This window comes from Eriocheir sinensis, unplaced genomic scaffold, assembly GCF_024679095.1.
Source record: "Eriocheir sinensis breed Jianghai 21 unplaced genomic scaffold, ASM2467909v1 Scaffold87, whole genome shotgun sequence".
Lineage (NCBI taxonomy): Eukaryota > Metazoa > Arthropoda > Malacostraca > Decapoda > Varunidae > Eriocheir > Eriocheir sinensis.
In genome coordinates this window covers 397,956-415,634 of record NW_026112241.1, presented here as the reverse complement: position 1 = coordinate 415,634, position 17,679 = coordinate 397,956, and the positions used below count along the sequence as shown (strand labels likewise).

The following is a 17,679-nucleotide window of genomic DNA, read 5'->3' as shown; positions in this document are numbered from 1 at the left end:
CCTTCGTATGGAGTATTCATCTCACATGTGGGTGGGTGGGTTCCACACCTACAGCCTTTTGGACAGGGTAGAGTCTTAATCCTCTTCGTCTCATCAACTCCCATTCTCTCACTGATTGTCTTCAACCATTTAAATTCCGCCGCAATATTGCCTCTCTTTCTATCTTCTACCGATATTTTCATGCTGACTGCTCTTCCGAACTTGCTAACTACATGCCTCCCCCCCTCCCGCGGCCCCGCTGCACTCGACTGCTCTACTCTTACTCACCCCTATGCCGTCCAAATCCCCTATGCAAGAGTTAATCAGCATCTTCATTCTTTTATCCCTTCTGCTGGTAAACTCTTGAACAGCCTTCTTATATCTGTATTTCCTCTTGCCTATGACTTGACCTCTTTCAAGAGAGGAGTATCTTGACTCCTACTACAAGCGAAAGGGATCACAGAATGAAGATCCTGGTTAACTACAGACTACCCATATGCAATCCAAATCCCTAATGCAAGAGTAGAAAGTCACGTTCAGCGAGGCTGCCGGAGGGGTCGAGGCATGTAGTTATGAAGTTCAGAAAGCATGAAAATATTGATAGATGATAGAAAGAAAGCCTGTATTATGGCAGAATCTAAAAATCTAAATAGTAGAAGACTGTCAGTAAGAGGAGGAAGTTAATAAGACGAAGAACATCGACCTTGTCAAAAATGTCTGTGCGTGTGGAGTTATTAAGAAAGAGATGCAACACTGCGGCGGAATTTAAAAGATAAGAGACTGTCAGTAAGAGTTGGGGAGTTGATGAGACGAAGAGCCTTAGACTCCACTCTGTCTAGTAGGGTTGTGTGTGTGGAGCTCCCTCACCCATGAGACATATACCCCATACGAGGGCAGACAAGGTCCTTGTAAATGGACAGCATCTGTGCGGGGGAGAAGAACTGGCAGAGACGATTCAGAACACCTAACCTCGAGAAAGCTGACGATATGCATGATATGACCTGCCAAGTCCACATTCTACTCAGTTATCATTAGTAACTTATAGAAACCATTTTTTTCACCTAATCCATGATGTTTGCTTCCATTCTTATTCTCTAATTTTCTTTGTGCACTTATTAACCTTTTCACTTGATACTGGTGAGGAGTGTAGCTGCCAATCACATGAAATGTTTCTCTTTACCATGTCATTAAATCCGGTGGCCTGATCCTAGGGAACTCACCAGGAAAAGGTTCGTCTGCTAAGAGCATGTCCCCAGGCGCCTGCCACCAGCGGAAGCGAGTGTGCCTGGTGCGGGCTGCGGGTGGGAGCGGGACGAAGAACGGCTCCTTTCTGTGGGGACAAAATAAATATATGCGTATTTTTAATGGGTGTGGTAAAGATCATTCACTATTACATTAAATACTCTAATCAGGAAAATACAAACAAATTGCTACAGTAGTGCACCAAATAGCTGCAGTGGTGCATCAAAGTTCTCGGCAATCCCTGAATATCCCAAGATTGGGTTGTCGGAAAAATATATCAGTGTTTTTGCAAAGACCGCAAGACAAACATTGCTCTGCCCCCATCCCCTCTGTGACACCGACCCAGCTAATATGGTTTGTCTGCAGGTGCTAATCATCTCACCTGCGCATCTTTCAAACATTTTCCGAGTTTTGTTGCTTGCCTTCTCTCGTGAAGACATCACTTACTTACTGTTCAGCGATGTTAGGCTACTATCTGTGGGTACGTAACATGAGGCAGGCCAGTAAGGTTAGTTTGAAAATAGATTAGCTCGTGTTCAAATAAATTTAACCCCATACTAATCTAGTAATCTAGCATCCATCTAGTATTTTCAGATCAACCAAATCTGATGATTAAGGGATGAGTGGAATCAAAAGTCTGGATTCATAACACTTTGCAGTCTCCAATCACCAGTTCTCATTTCCGATTATTCTGAAGTCAAATATCTATACTCGTAGGCTTTGTTCATTATATTTTCAAGTAGTAAAACCGTATTTGTAGGCACAGGATTAAAGCGCCTGCAAAATATACTTGAAATTTTGCAACAGAATTACACCTACATTACTTTTCTCAATAAACTAACATGCATATGTATAAAAAACATATCCTTTATAAGTTTCCAGAATCTTCCTTGATACTCCTGAAGTAATGAATTTGCACACAGTCCAGAAACTCACTCTCTATGATTGAAATGCTACGTTGCCGATGGTTCTACAGACACTTCAAGGGTTTTAGCAATCTCCACCCAACAACTGTCCTTGTCCTTCTCGTTCACGTCCATGTAACTTTCTGTAGACATATCCCAAGTCTGATCATGAGCATGAAGGCGGGGTGTGAGACGTCATATAATTTGGATGGTAGGACTCAATATTTTCACTTTTGCCCTGATATGGGGGTCTACCGCCAGCGTCATCAATGGTCTCATGACCATGTAATCTGCCAAACATAATTACCAATCAAATGACGCTAAAATGGTTATTCTGCGCCATTTAGTTTAGAAATGGCGATATTTTTTTTACATGCAGAGCAGACTCTTTATTTAATAGTACACACATGTCCAAATGGCTATAAGAAAAGACAAGCAAAAAGTATAGCAAATACCAAGTCAGGTCTAGCCTTCCCTTCTTAACTTCTGATCCCTTGGACCTCTGATCATTAAGGATTGGTAAACATACCCTATATGGTGACAACAATGCACGGAGAATTTTTATAAGAAGTTTCATGAAGAAACTTGAACATCTTAAATGACACCGTGAATGAACCTTTCCTCTACGGTTTTTATTTATTTCCCTGTAACTTGTACTCTTTCAAAAGAGACAATTCATGTTGGACATCATCATCTGAAATCTTCTCAGAAGCGTGTTTTTATATATATATATATATATATATATATATATATATATATATATATATATATATATATATATATATATATATATTTTTTTTTTTACGTTGTTGCCTATTGCGCTGGTAGGCATCTTCCCCCAAGCTTCTTCCAGGTGGGGCCTGATGGTCGGCCCGGCCCGTTCTGGCGCAGGCGAGTGTTTATAGTGGCGCCATCTTGCATTGGCTCATGCTGCCCCCCGGAACTCGTTCTTGATTCGCTTGGACGGCTTCCTCTAGAGTCCGGGTTGATGGGTGGTCTTCAGGACAACATGTGGGTAGTTTAAGCCACTCGGCGGTGACTGAAAAATCCGAGTGGTAGCGTGAGGATTCGAACCCGCGTCGTCCATCACGCGGCGAATGTGGGTCCAGTACGCTATCACTTCGGCCACCGCCTACCCCTAAATTATACAAATTAAGTCCTTAACTTCAGCTCAATTTATCTGATTAGTCATTCTTTTTTTGTCTGATATAAGCACTAGGAATGGTGCGTACAAAATATTTCAGCTTATCTAAATGGCGACCAATTTTCTGGCTCTTGTTGATAAATTCAGACCTTATTACCCATTTTTGCTGCTGTATACCTGTTTGACTGGTTTGTTGCCATTTTTTTTCTTTTTTCCTCTTAATCTAGACATTATTTTTATGCGCTGATTATAGTACCGGTCTTGAGGGGACTGGCCATTAGCTGCGAAGACGAATTTTATTTAAAGTGGCTGCCGTGGCAATATATGAGTTGCTTGGCTCATGCCATCTCACAGTATTCCTCTTAATTGAAGTCACTAAACCCAGGCTTGGTCGAAGATCTGCATAGCATTGGGATAATCTTCAACCACTCGGTGACAATTGTGGTGGGACTTGAACCCGGACACTCAGGTCACCACGTCCGCGGGCTAACCATTCGGCCACCGCCTTCCTATTTTCGGTCACCTATGTGCAAGATACTTACACTTTTCTAAACATGCTAACTACATGCCTATACCCTCCCGCGGCCTCCATGTACATGAATCTCTTCAAGATCATGTTGTCAACTCCCTCGTACAAGAATTACCAGTTTTTTTATCACTATTGCTGGTAAACACTGGAAAAGAAATTCCTACATTGTATTTCCTTAATCCTATGATTTGAATAGTTTTGGGGGGAGTATGAAGACGAGGGCCTCTGTAACCAGAATTGTCGTTTATCGTCCTCCTTAGTGTACCTTTTATTGGGGCAGTGTGTTTGTGGGCACATATTTCTTTTAATGGTTTACATTTGGTCCGCTTCCTATTATTTAACAAATATGCAGTGAGGCCTGTTTCTTTGTATATTTTCCTTGTCTCCAGCATAGTAGAGTGTAGCTCAAAATAAGATGCCTCACCTGCGAGTAGTGTGCTGAGGCTCCAAGCGCTGCAGTGCTGCCCACGTCTGCCCATTGTTACTGGAGTATTCCAGCGCCACATTGTCCCGCGGCGCCTGGCCCGGCTGGCAGCGACCCCGTGCTTCAGATGACCCAATTAGTAAGCTAAAAACCAGGTACCTGTGGGGACATCATACCTATGAAGTCTGATAATTGGAATAAATGTTTGCTTTACACGTTTTTTTTCACTTCTAGCGATATTTTCTGAGTGACCACCAGATGTCTCACACAACTGGACTCACACGGCCACACAGCTGAGCTCAGTTCTTCACAATACTGCGTAAATCCAGAGTTGCCTTACATAGAAAGATAAGTAGATAGATTGACAGACAAAGACAGAAATTTATATGGAAAGAGAGTTGAAATATCCTGACAGACCATAGCTATGCACAGACTAACGGAATGAGCCAGCGGTCGGAATGGTCAGACCCTCACATCATCTACTCCCAGACGCCGAAAAGGAGGTCAACCGGGTTCTAATGAATATTTTTTTAGGTTCACAGTACAGAAGAAGGGTCACACTACCAGAAGGGTCATCAAACTACCCCTGGAAATGCCCAAAACTCTTACGAAAGCCTTGTCAAATGCGTGTTTCTAAGTTCACAGTACAGAAGGGTCACACTACCAGAAGGGTCATCAAACTACCCTGAAATGCCCAAAACTCTTACGAAAGCCTTGTCAAATGCGTGCTTCTAGGTTCACAGTACAGAAGATGGGTCACACTACCAGAAGGGTCATCAACCACCCTTGAAATGCCCAAAACTCTTACGAAAGCCTTGGCAAATGCGTGTTTCTAGGTTCACAGTACAGAAGAAGGGTCACACTACCAGAAGGGTCATCAAACTACCCCTGGAAATGCCCAAAACTCTTACGAAAGCCTTGGCAAGTATGTGAGCTTTGGCGTGGGAAGGTTTAAGGATGTGCCCCTAAGCAGCGGGGTGGATGAGTAACCCCTTCAGCGTAAGCCTGGCGATGATGGGTGACGGACGCACAGTAAAAGCTGACCCCCACAACACAACACGGGGAAAAACGGACAAGAAATAATAACAAGTGTCGCTTTAAGAGTCAGAGGGACGGGAGGAGGAGGGAGAGGAAGAGGAGGAGAAGATTAGGTTAGGTAAGGTTACATCAGGGTAGGTAAGGTTAGGTAAGGTTATATTAGGCTAGGTAAGGTTAGGTAAGGATACATCAGGTTAGGTAAGGTTAGATTAGGTTAGGTAAGGTTACGTCAGGTCAGGTAAGGTTAGGTAAGGTTATATTAGGCTAGGTAAGGTTAGATTAGGTTAGGTAAGGTTACGTCAGGTCAGGTAAGGTTAGGTAAGGTTATATTAGGCTAGGTAAGGTTAGATTAGGTTAGGTAAGGTTAGATTAGGTTAGGTAAGGTTACGTCAGGGTAGGTAAGGTTAGATTAGGTTAGGTAATGTTAGCTCAGGTTAGGTAAGGTTACGTCAGGGTAGGTAAGGTTATATTAGGCTAGGTAAGGTTAGATTAGGTTAGGTAAGGTTAGCTTAGGTTAGGTAAGGTTAGGTTAGGTTAGGTAAGGTTACGTCAGGGTAGGTAAGGTTAGGTAAGGTTATATTAGGCTAGGTAAGGTTAGATTAGGTTAGGTAAGGTTAGCTTAGGTTAGGTAAGGTTAGGTTAGGTTAGGTAAGGTTACGTCAGGGTAGGTAAGGTTAGGTAAGGTTATATTAGGCTAGGTAAGGTTAGATTAGGTTAGGTAAGGTTAGGTAAGGTTATATTAGGTTAGGTAAGGTTAGATTAGGTTAGGTAAGGTTAGCTTAGGTTAGGTAAGGTTACGTCAGGTTATGTTAGGAGCAGGATGGAGTAAAACATAAGCATTCAGGGAAAGAAATAATAAAGAAAATATATTAATAGTCACTTCATTTGGGTGTGTGTGAGAGAGAGAGAGAGAGAGAGAGAGAGAGAGAGAGAGAGAGAGAGAGAGAGAAACGTAGACTTCAAAAAATTAAAGAAAGAGAGGCGTCTCCCGCCGCCGCGCCGTCGCCTCATCAGTCCGACTTGTCTCCTCTGGCCACTCCCGAGATCAACCACCAACCACTTTTTCTCTTGGCTTTGAGACGGCTAAATGCTGTGTGGAGGGTGTGGGAGGGACCGCCGCCCCGGCCAACGCTGACGCAGCCCCAGTTGACGGAGGGGACAGGAGGGATGTGCTCCTCGTCTGGGCTGCTGGCCGAGCAATGACCAGTCAAAATATTTCGTCAGCAGACTGAGTTCAGCATAAAACGTTACACAAACTATATTCATGTACACGTAGTGGAGTAGTAAATGTCAACGGTGTCAAGACTTATCATTAGTGTCCTTAACAATAATATTATGGAGAAAAATTTGTATATATTTGGGTTCTGTCGCCCACAGCCAAGAAGGATGCAAGCACTGCCACTCTTTACAGACTTCTTCCTGAGCCAGTCAGCCAGAGCTACAGACGTCCAGACTCCTTCACAAACAAGGTGTTCGCCAATGCCTTGGGTCTCCCTTCCCAGGACGGAATACAGTTACGGTTTTTCCTTGTCCTACAACGCTGAGCAAGGCTGCCACGGACACACTTCCTGACATCATAACCAAACAAACTCATCCATGTTTAAGAATACTAAATCGTGTACGCAAACGATTAACAAATTTTGTTGTAATATATTTTTGTGATAAAAAATTATAAGATACGGAACATTGAATCGAGGCTCAATCCTGAAAATATACACAGATAAGAACGCACACACACACACACACACACACACACACACACACACACACACACACACTGTCACAGTAAATCTGGCAAGATATGAAATATACATTCTCGCCCTTCCCCGCCGCCTGATAATATTCATTACAGGTGTTTGTGACAGACACTGAGCGTCTTGTACAATGTTATCAAGGACCCACACACAGAGAGGACCTTCCCCGCCACCTGATAATATTCATTACAGGTGTTTGTGACAGACACTGAGCGTCCTGTACAATGTTATCAAGGACCCACACACAGAGGACCCCGCCCTTCCTGCTACCTGATAATATTCATTACAGGTGTTTGTGACAGACACTGAGGTACAATGTTATCAAGGACCCACACACAGAGAGGACCTTCCCTGCCGCCTGATAATATTCATTACAGGTGTTTGTGACAGACACTGAGCGTCCTGTACAATGTTATCAAGGACCCACACACAGAGAGGACCTTCCCTGCCGCCTGATAATATTCATTACAGGTGTTTGTGACAGACACTGAGCGTCCCGTACAATGTTATCAAGGACCCACACAGAGGACCTTCCCTGCCGCCTGATAATATTCATTACAGGTGTTTGTGACAGACACTGAGCGTCCCGTACAATGTTATCAAGGACCCACACAGAGAGGACCTTCCCCGCCGCCCTAAAGAAGCGCGTCTCTGACATTCCTTTAAACCCGTTAAGTGAACTCCTAAATACGAGGGAAAGAGGAAACAGTCCGCCGACCTCTCGTCAGGACAACTTGTCATGCAAAGCGAGCCAGGCAAACCATTCTATGTTCACTGACGAACTGATTGACGGGGCGGCCGCGTGAGGTCACTGCCAAGGCCAAGGGAGGTTTTCTGGCCTAACAGACATTTGGTGCTGACTGACTGGGAATATTGTGGAGTTCTGCGGGAAATATTAAAAGTCGTGGGCTATATACAAGTTTTATGGAAGAGGCACCATTTTGTTTTCTTTCAGAGTCTACCAAGAATGAAGAGAAGAAACATACAGAGATGAGTGGCGAGTCTTTTTTCATGTTAGAATATTTTGGGCGATACTTGGCGGTGCATTCCACGGGTCAACTTTGTCAACGGACGGACGCCACCTGGACTCAGCGGGGACGAGAACACATCACCCCTCCACCGCCTCCTCCTCCTCCTCCTCCTCCTCCTCATCCATAGAAAAAGACACACACACACACACACACACACACACATGAGAGAGACACACAGACAGACAGACACCCCAAACAGCCATCGGTCGGTCGCCAGGAGAGGGAAAGACCGGAAGGCAATGATTTTAACGTGTATATCTTAATGCAAAATGTGTGTGTGTGTGTGTGTGTGTGTGTGTGTGTGTGTGTGTTGATCGTAGAGAAATGGTTTTTTTTTTTAATTCTTGGGAGAGAGAGAGAGAGAGAGAGAGAGAGAGAGAGAGAGAGAAAAACACACACACACACACACACACACACACACACAGACACACACCACAAAAAAAAAAATAATAAAAAAAATGATAATAATAATAAAAATTATAATAATAATAATAATAAAAGATTTTCCAGCCTATCTCTGTCCTAATTAAGCTAAGTTTACTAGGATAAATCAACCTCTCTCTCCTCTCTCTCTCTCTCTCTCTCTCTCTCTCTCTCTCTCTCTCTCTAATATTTACTAAAGAAGAAATGGAAGGACCTGGCAGGTGATTCAATGTAATCCCGCGTAAGTTGAAGGACGGATCACCTAGCCTGTACCATAGAGTCTGTGTGGTCTGCATATCTACGTCAATCTATGTAAATCTATGTAAATCTCTCTGTGTCTGCCTTGGGCGTGACTTGAAGATCCAAAGCTGTGGTGTGGTGTGGCAGCAGGCTACGTGGTGAGGCCGCTGGAAGGGTCAGGGTTAGGAGCTGTTGTATATTAGGGCGAAGCAGGACTCAAGTTCCGGACGTGATATTATTAGGTTACAGGTAACTTGGGAGGTGAAATAGTCCCGGTGTGTGTGTGTGTGTGTGTGTGTCGTTTATCCCCCACGAGTCCTGGTGTTGATTACTCATATTTTTGATAACACACACACACACACACACACACACACACACACACACACACACACACACACACAGCAAAGGGTTATGAAGGCAAGGGGTCACATTCTTAAACATTTCGGCGCCCAAGCGCATGTTTGACAAGGCTGAAGGAGTTTTGGGCATTTCGAAGTAGTTTTATTACCCTTCTCGTGGTTTGACCTTTCTTCTGCACCGTGAACCTAAAAAGAACATACATTAGAACCCAAATGACCTCCTTTTTGGTCTCGGGAAATAGTTACCATGAGGCGTGGCAGCGTCTGACAGCAAGGCCTCACGGTGGGCTGGGCGGCGCTGGTGAGAAAAGCCTGAAGCACACACTTGGGTACGTCCGTTCTCTTCCGCCATATGCCAAGACCTTACTACAGCCGTCCCTCAAATAGTACAGTTTCCAATAGCACGGTTTTGGTTTTATACGGACTGTCATGGAAGAGTTTTTAGATTTTAAATTTCCCATATTGTCAGACGCTTGCGCCTCCCACATCAGCTGTTTCCAGAGGTCAAAAGGATCAGTCGGGTTCCAATGAGAGTATTTTTAGGTTCATGGTACAGGAGAAAGCCAACCTGCCACCCGGGTCATAAACTACCCGTGGAGATCTCCGATAAGCCTTCGAGAGTGTTGTCGAAATCTACGTTACCTTACAGAATACTATGAGACATTCAGAATCTATAGTCATCTCTCTCTCTCTCTCTCTCTCTCTCTCTCTCTCTCTCTCTCTCTCTCTCTCTCTCTCGTGAATGTTTTATCATATTGGATTCGCAGATCATTAGTGAGTACCTTTTGATGTGCGCCGGGCAGGTCGAGCCAGGAGGAGAAGGAGGAGGAGGAGGAGGAGGAGGAGGAGGAATGAGGAGTAGGAGGAGGAAACAAGAGGAGAGAGAGGAAAAGCAAAAGGAGAGAGATTAAAGGAAGGGATTAAGGAAAGATTGAAATAGTAGTAGTAGTAGTAGTAGTAGTAGTAGTAGTAGTAAGGGGGAGTTTAAACTACACTGTGGCCCACACACACACACACACACACACACACACACACACACACACACACACACACACACACACACACACACATTCAATAAGGCTTTGGTGGGGGTAGTGTCAGTATGTCCATGGCTATTTCTATGAGCCTAATGATAGTCTGACAAAGCCTCTTCTGCACCATATGAAACAAGAGACGGTTGTATGATTGGTTTGTGAGCTCTGCCCCGCACCTCAGGGGATGTGCGTACATCTCTGGGTGGTCAGTAGAGAGAAGAGGTAGACCAGACTGACCCAGCGAAGCCTAGGTCCTGTCATTACTTAACCCGGTGGTAGCAGCGGGGACCATGTTTCTTAATGGTCCCTCCAAGCGAGAAAAATGAGAAAAAATCACCCCTCACACAAACCATTTCATAATATATATCAAAGCATTTGTGATCAGATTATGTATCATCTATTTTGGGGGGTTTATATCATGGCACAAATTTGTCCCGTCGCTGCTACACGGTAAAGCCACAAATTTGTCCCGTTGCTGCTACACGGTAAAGCCACAAATTTGTCCCGTTGCTGCTACACGGTAAAGCCACAAATTTGTCCTGTTGCTGCTACACGGTAAAGCCACAAATTTGTCCTGTTGCTGCTACACGGTAAAGCCACAAATTTGTCCCGTTGCTGCTACACGGTAAGGCCACAAAATTATCGGGTTAATAAGGACTCTTACCTTCATTCCCTGGAGGACTTGTGAAGGCCTGTGAAGACTTGAAAACCTCCCTACAGCAACACCTTCACAGCTGACATGACGATGCTGCAGCAGGGAAAGAAGGGACAGTTATCAGCACGAGGAAGCTCACTACATTTGAAATACTAATTGTGGGAAAAGTGTGAGAAATTAACACTAAATGGTGGCCTACTTTAGATACCAAGGATAGAAACATGACAATGGCCTAACTCTAAACCTCTACTGAAGCAGGATGGCTAGCTAACAGGACCCTGAAGGAACAGTCCAGTAGTGATGGTCACATGTTTCTTCAGTCAAGTTCCTGAGGTGTCCAAATCTATGCTCCAGCAAAATATATATTTCAGATATTTTTTCCTAATGTTCAAGTGCCCTAAGAGTTATTTAGGTTTTCATCAACGTTAATTTTTGCAATGTGATCCATGCAGTCTGCACATGTACTTTGGGCAGGTCAGACCCACACCTTGCTGCATCACAGGCCTGCAAAAAGTTACAGTAATGCTGGAAATGCCTTCAAATATGAACTGTTGTCAACTTCTCTAGAGTTCATATATATATATATATATATATATATATATATATATATATATATATATATATATATATATATATATATATATAGATATATATATATATATATACGGAGCGGAGACATGGGCGTTGAAAAAGGTGCAAGAAAGGAAGGTGGATGTCACAGAGATGAGGATGTTGAGGTGGATGGTGACGAGGGCAGACAGGATACGAAATGACAAGATTCGAGGTACAGTGAAGGTGGTGGAAGTGTCGGCAGAAGCGCAGGAGAGGAGACTGCAGCGGTTTGGACGTGTGAAGAGAAGAGACGAAAACTACGTGGGAAGGAGAGTGATGGATATGGAGGTGCAGGGCGAGGGAGACCCAAGACTGAGGGAGGATCTCAGGGAGAGGCAGCTGGTGGAGGAGCAACAGTGAGATCCAAGTAGTATTTTGTAAACTTGAATAAATGAGATGCCATCCACATGAGTGAGCATTGCATCAATACTTCCATGCAGCCAATTTGTCCAAGGCAACAATCAAATACCTACAACAAACAAATGCAAGGCAAGTCAAACACACGACTTGGTTACAGAACAAAAATTAAGATGTGTGGAAGGTCAAGAAGATCAGTAAAGCTTAGGTCCAGAGATTCTCATATTGAAATAAATAATAAATAATGAAAGGTGAGGCACACACCAGACCCTGCCATCTTTACTACAACATTACTTATTGGCACACACCAGACCTCTGCCATCTTTACTACAACATTACTTATTGGCACACACCAGACCCTGCCATCTTTAGTGTCAAGTCACTGAAGCTTCTGGAGTGTTCTCAGCAGTGTTCGGTGTGTGGGGAGGAAACAAGACAAACAAAAAGAATACAATGTCTATGTCAGTGTTTAGCCATAAGGAAAGCATTCTGCATGTTTGGGTAATGTTTTTCCTTCTAAATTCAGCCCATAGCTACAGACATCTAAACAACTACGCTGCACTCAACAAAACTTGAGTGCCTTCATTAAAGCTCGGCACCAAAAGTTGAACATCATTTTGTATAACTTTTCTATTACTAACTAAACCCAATTAGTAGAAAAAATATTAGGAATGAGCAAATAATTGATTTTTGCAAACTGTTCTTTATACTCAATGAAATAATTATAACCAAAAAGCTGAATTAATCCTGAGAAAGTATTTTGTGAGTTATTCTATAACTAATTCTATATTTGAACTTAATGTAATGAAACCCATTTCTATAGATACCACATAATCTATCAAACATTAAGCATTTTACTAAGCACTTTTATAACAGAATCTTAGAAAAAATACATTTACAATAACTCTGCAAACCATCCCCAGCTGCCACCTCTGCCTCAACACACCTGGGCTATAGCTGGGCGTTATCGTGATACTTTATTGCTGATAACAAATTCGGGTTATCGGCCATCCGCTACTTATTTAAATATATATCGGTATCTTCATTATTTTTGTCACCAAACTAGCGATAATCGCTACTTTTTTCTGCCCCTCAGAAATAAAAACGTTGTCTCCTCCCTACTGTGCATGCGTGGCCCAATGTTGTACGAAAAAAACTTCGGGGTATGAACATATCTTTGGTGAAGAGATTTCATACTTAGATCATCAACATTAAAACACTAGGTTATTTTTTCTGTTACTCAAAAAACAATATATCAAAGAGAAAAATCATTTAACTTTGCCCGAAAAAATGATTATTCACTGCCTCAAATTTGATATTCCATATTCGTTTGTGAGCATGCCATGGCATTGAAGGCACCTGGTGTTGTGTTATTTGGTGTCCCATCATCAAAGTTGGCACTTTGTTTAGTCTCTCGTGAACTACATGTTCAGACCAGTAGCTTTTTGTCTGAACCAGACATACAGTAACACTATCTCGTTTTCAGGACGACACTCTGTACATATAAATACAACTCGTACAGAGTGTCGTTCTAGAACCAGCGGGGATGGTGGTACTGTATGTCTGATTCAGCCTTCCAGCAACTCCTAATTACGGTTAAAAAGCTTTGAGACTGTTCACGCTTGCTGGTCTGAGCATGCGCAGTTCACGAGAGACCAGTGTTTGCAAACAAAAGCAGCTTATGCGAATGTGGGGACGCCAAATAACACAACACCGGTTCAGGCGTTTCCAGTATTACCGTCCTTAGCTACGTGTCAACGTGTGGTTTTCAGGTTTTGTAAGTTTCTAAAATACAGATAATAAAAATTTGAATTCATCTATGTTTTTTATTTGAAATATCAATATAGCATCGTTTTCGCTCATCGGACTTATCGCTAGCTAGTATCGGAATTGTGGATTAATATCGGTATCGGTTATCGCCTATATTTGTATTTCCAGTTAACGAATATCGGTTATTACCGATAAGGTTTTCCATTATCAGTTATCGGTTATCGAATAAGGTTTTTGTTATCGTGCCCAGCTATGACCTGGGTACACTTTTACAATTAGTCACATTTTTTTGAGTTATAGAAAAAATGGAAGGCACAATATTTTGTTAGGCTTTGTCTGAAGACCTTGCAAAATGCTTGGTCTGAAATTCAAATACAGGAAAATCACTTGAATAGAAATCAAAAGGAAATGAAACAAGTCACTTGAAGACATTCCAAAATTACAAACAGGGAAGGGATGCCTGATGGTGCCTTACCTCTGGTGGCTCCATGGGCCCTGGGGAGGGATCCTGGTTGGGTGGAGGAGGCAGCACTCCAGGGTCTGGTGCTGGCTCAAGATTACCCTCATCAACCTGCATGACGGCACCAGTTCAGTCTGTGCCTCTGGGTACAAAGTGCATCTTTTGCCACTTTAATCCTACCAAAGCCTAACACTAGAGCTTCAAAATCTACCAACACTCAACCTATAAAAATAAATCCATAAAAATGTCCACGGTGAGTCACAAGGTTACGGCTAACGCAACACACCTTCACACAGGACAAAATGACATCTTTCTAGCTCTGAAACAACTTGAAGGAGATGTTTTTTTAAAGTATTTGAATAATTCATTTTTGGGTGAGTGTTAATAATGAATGAATCTGAATGAAATATAATACAGCACATCTTCATCACCTTCTGGTCCTGAGTGGGTTCACCAGCTGTACTGTCACACAGGGGTGCTCAGAGGAGGCTCCAGCCCTTCACCAACTGGTTCATCACTCTGTTCTGAGTGGTTCAATACCAGTTGTACTGTCACACAGGGGTGCTTGGAGGAGGCTACAGTCCTTCACCAACTGGTTCATAATCGTGTATAGCCTGTTCCAACACACAGTGACTCAGACACACAGGAAAACACATGTAAGCCTCATTTAACATCAATATTTAACAGTCCATATCCAATTTCAATGAGTATCTTTTTGAGTGAGGTACAAAGTATGTTCTACAATACACCTCTGGAAGGTCACAGTGATTCTTTAATGATGCTAAATGACAGCTTGATGCACAAACACCAACAATGACATCGGGCAAACAAGACAACACATGGATACCACACTAACTCACACACCCGGAGAAGCAACACATGAGCAGACGTGTCTTTAATTTGTTGAGTTACCAGTGATCAGAGGTGACTGATGTGTTGTAGAGTGTGTCTAGGAAAGCCTGAAGGGACTTGTGAAGGCCTCAGTGCTGATGTATGCACAACTCTGGGTGACCATGTTTGCCGTGGTGCCGAGGGAAGGAGAAGGACTGTAAGCTGCTGCAGGGACAGGCTTTGTCAATGGAGCCAGATAGAAATAACAAATTCAATGCAAATAAAAGCAATGGATAGAAAAGGCAGGAAAAAGGTGCTTGAAGGATATAAAAAAAAAGATTTCTGTATATTAATGCACCGAGGTGGCCTGGACAGGGAAATAAACCAGTCCAAATCCTAAAATTAATGTAAAGACAAGTTTGACAGAGTGAGACACACAGACAGAACCCTGTGAGTGCAACTCATTTCCTGTTTACCACAACCAGGAATATAAACAAGTATACACACACACACACACACACACACACACACACACACCTCATTGATGTCAGCATCCCTGTACTCCTTGGCAGGCTCCAGGGAGTCCTCCTCCAGGGGTGGTCCAGCGTGAAGGAGGGAGCCTGGGAGAGGTGTCTCGTCAAGCTTTGAAGCAATCCCAAAAACGTGAGCATTCCCCTGTTTGAGACAGGGAATCAGTGACCTCCATGAGACGCTGAACACTACGGACGTGCTTAAGCTGAGTCGAGACACTGCACGTGTCGTTAATTTTGCCAATTTTTATGAAACTGATTTGATGCATGACCATCATATAAGTTTTGCATATATACACTTACATCCACTATGCTGTTCAAGTGGCCTTGTTCAATATATACAAATGTTTATCTAAAATAATAATATAAGAAACTGTTGTGCTGGAAATGTCTTCAGCCAGACACAATGATCATTTTGTAAACTGAGAGCCAGCTGGTGCACATACATCATGCATGACACACACACACACACACACAAAGACATAAATAAACATAGCTTCCCGCAAAGAAATATAGAGGTTTGGACCAGACTCAGTGAGGATGTAGTATTATGAGAAGTGTGCAAAGCTTTAAGGAAAAGTTGAATAAATGTAGATACGGATATGGGACCACACCAGTGTAAAGCCCAGCCCTGTAAAACTACAACAAGGTAAATACAACAACTAACCATACACACACACACACACACACACACATTTTTTTCACAACAATTTGACTCAATCAATATTCATGATTTCACTATAATGCTTGCTCAAGGGAATGCAAATTTGTCGAGTTCTTCAAACAATAAATTTCTAAGCGCATTCTACATTAATCTCACTATGTTACTGTTGGATATATTATTTAAAAAAAAAGATTTTTTAGAGGCATGAGCGACGGCCGAAGAGAAAGGAATGCATGAGACTGGTGTCTATTAATGGTTAAGGTGGTGAGGAAAAGAGGAAAGTAATGATTGAAAATTTTGTAAATGGTAGAGTGGATGTGTTGGGAGTGACTGAAACACATAGTTGAGGAACTGGTGTGAGTGATGGCAGGGGAGGGTGTGCCTGGGGGGTTGTATGGACGGGGATGGATGAGAAGTATGGAGGCAGGAGTAAGGAAGTGTTGTGATGTCTGAAAGAGTGTGGAGACTGATTATGGTTGGAAGGGATCAAGAATTGTGTGGCTGAAAGGAAAGTAGGTTTAGAAAAGTATGCATGGGTGTGTATTTATGCACCAGTAAATGTGAGGAGTAAAAAAGGACTGAGAGAAAGGGAAGCTTTTTGGGAGGAAGTGAATGCATGTTTGAACAGTTTTGAGAAAGAAAGGAAACTTATTATGATGGGAGATATGAATGTGTGATGAATGTGTGATGGATGTGGTGGGAAAATGGGGGAGGCTCGTGGTTCAAAGTGCCTTTTCTCTGAGGTCCAGGCCAGTCTGGGAAGGCTGCGTGGCACTGACCTGAGGGTGTCACAGGCTGACCTGAGGGTGTGGAGCCTGGCTGGGGCTGCCTTGCGGCTGGTGTGGGGGAGTGTAGCCGTGGCAGGAAGTGTTCTGGTGTGTGGGGCGCCGCGCCTGGCCAGCGTGGGGCTGAGGGTGTCACACGCGGCCTGATTGTTTACATGTAGATCCTGATGATGATGATGATGATGTTCTTGCCTTTGTCTTTGCAACGGCGTCTCCGATACTTCTTCAAAGATTTGTCGCCTAGTATCACTAGGGGACAACGGGCCCTTGTCCGAAGACGGCGGCCGTCAGAGGTGGAAAAACAGTGCTCCCTCCTTGCACGGGGGAGCACCGGCCATTGCTAGAGGCAGGACGTGCCGACAGACCGACTCTATTGGCGATCGAAATCGATCTAGCCGAGCAAGTCTGCCTGTCGACGAGGACTGGCGTACGCAAGGACACCCCAAAAGGCTACTACTGCCATATCTCAAAACCACAATGAGTTTGGTCCATTAGCCTAATATTGTAGAAATACTTGAAGTAAACGAGTTTTATCTTAAGTAGTATAAATTGATTGATTGTTCATTGTTGCGTTTAACAACAAAGGAGAAGGGAGGAACATGCCATCCCAGGCATTGCATCGTGTGATTATTAGCCTCTTCCATTTATAGCATCTTCCATTTAGCGTAACCCGTTTCTGGGTCGTGATCTGGCGTGTTCCATTTAGCGGAACCGATCAGCTGACGCCGCAGCCTGCACCCATTTTAGAGGATTTGGGTGACCCGGAGGGACCCCACTGCCGAGCAGGGTTAGCCAGATACGTGATGGACTGCGCCTCCACTTACGTGTGTTCTTATTCCAGTCTGGACGTGTTATTCATAACATTTCCGATGCTCAATAGAGTAACCCGAACACACGGAGGCATAAACACTAT

General features: G+C 43.4%; 1 long non-coding RNA gene across 3 annotated transcripts; it reads right to left on the bottom strand.

Moving 5' to 3' along the window:
- Nucleotides 1-711: 711 nt before the first annotated feature.
- LOC126994770 (uncharacterized) lies at nt 712-17,025 on the bottom strand. Of its 3 annotated transcripts, none has more exons than XR_007749578.1 (5): nt 16,761-17,025; nt 15,325-15,462; nt 10,767-10,850; nt 4,224-4,382; nt 712-1,309 (listed from the first exon to the last, which is right to left on the bottom strand). It is a non-coding gene; the product is annotated as an uncharacterized LOC126994770 (long non-coding RNA). The 3 variants fall into 3 exon arrangements; XR_007749579.1 differs by having other exon boundaries at nt 15,325-15,407; XR_007749577.1 differs by having other exon boundaries at nt 16,782-17,025.
- Between the last annotated feature and the right edge of the window lie 654 nt (nt 17,026-17,679).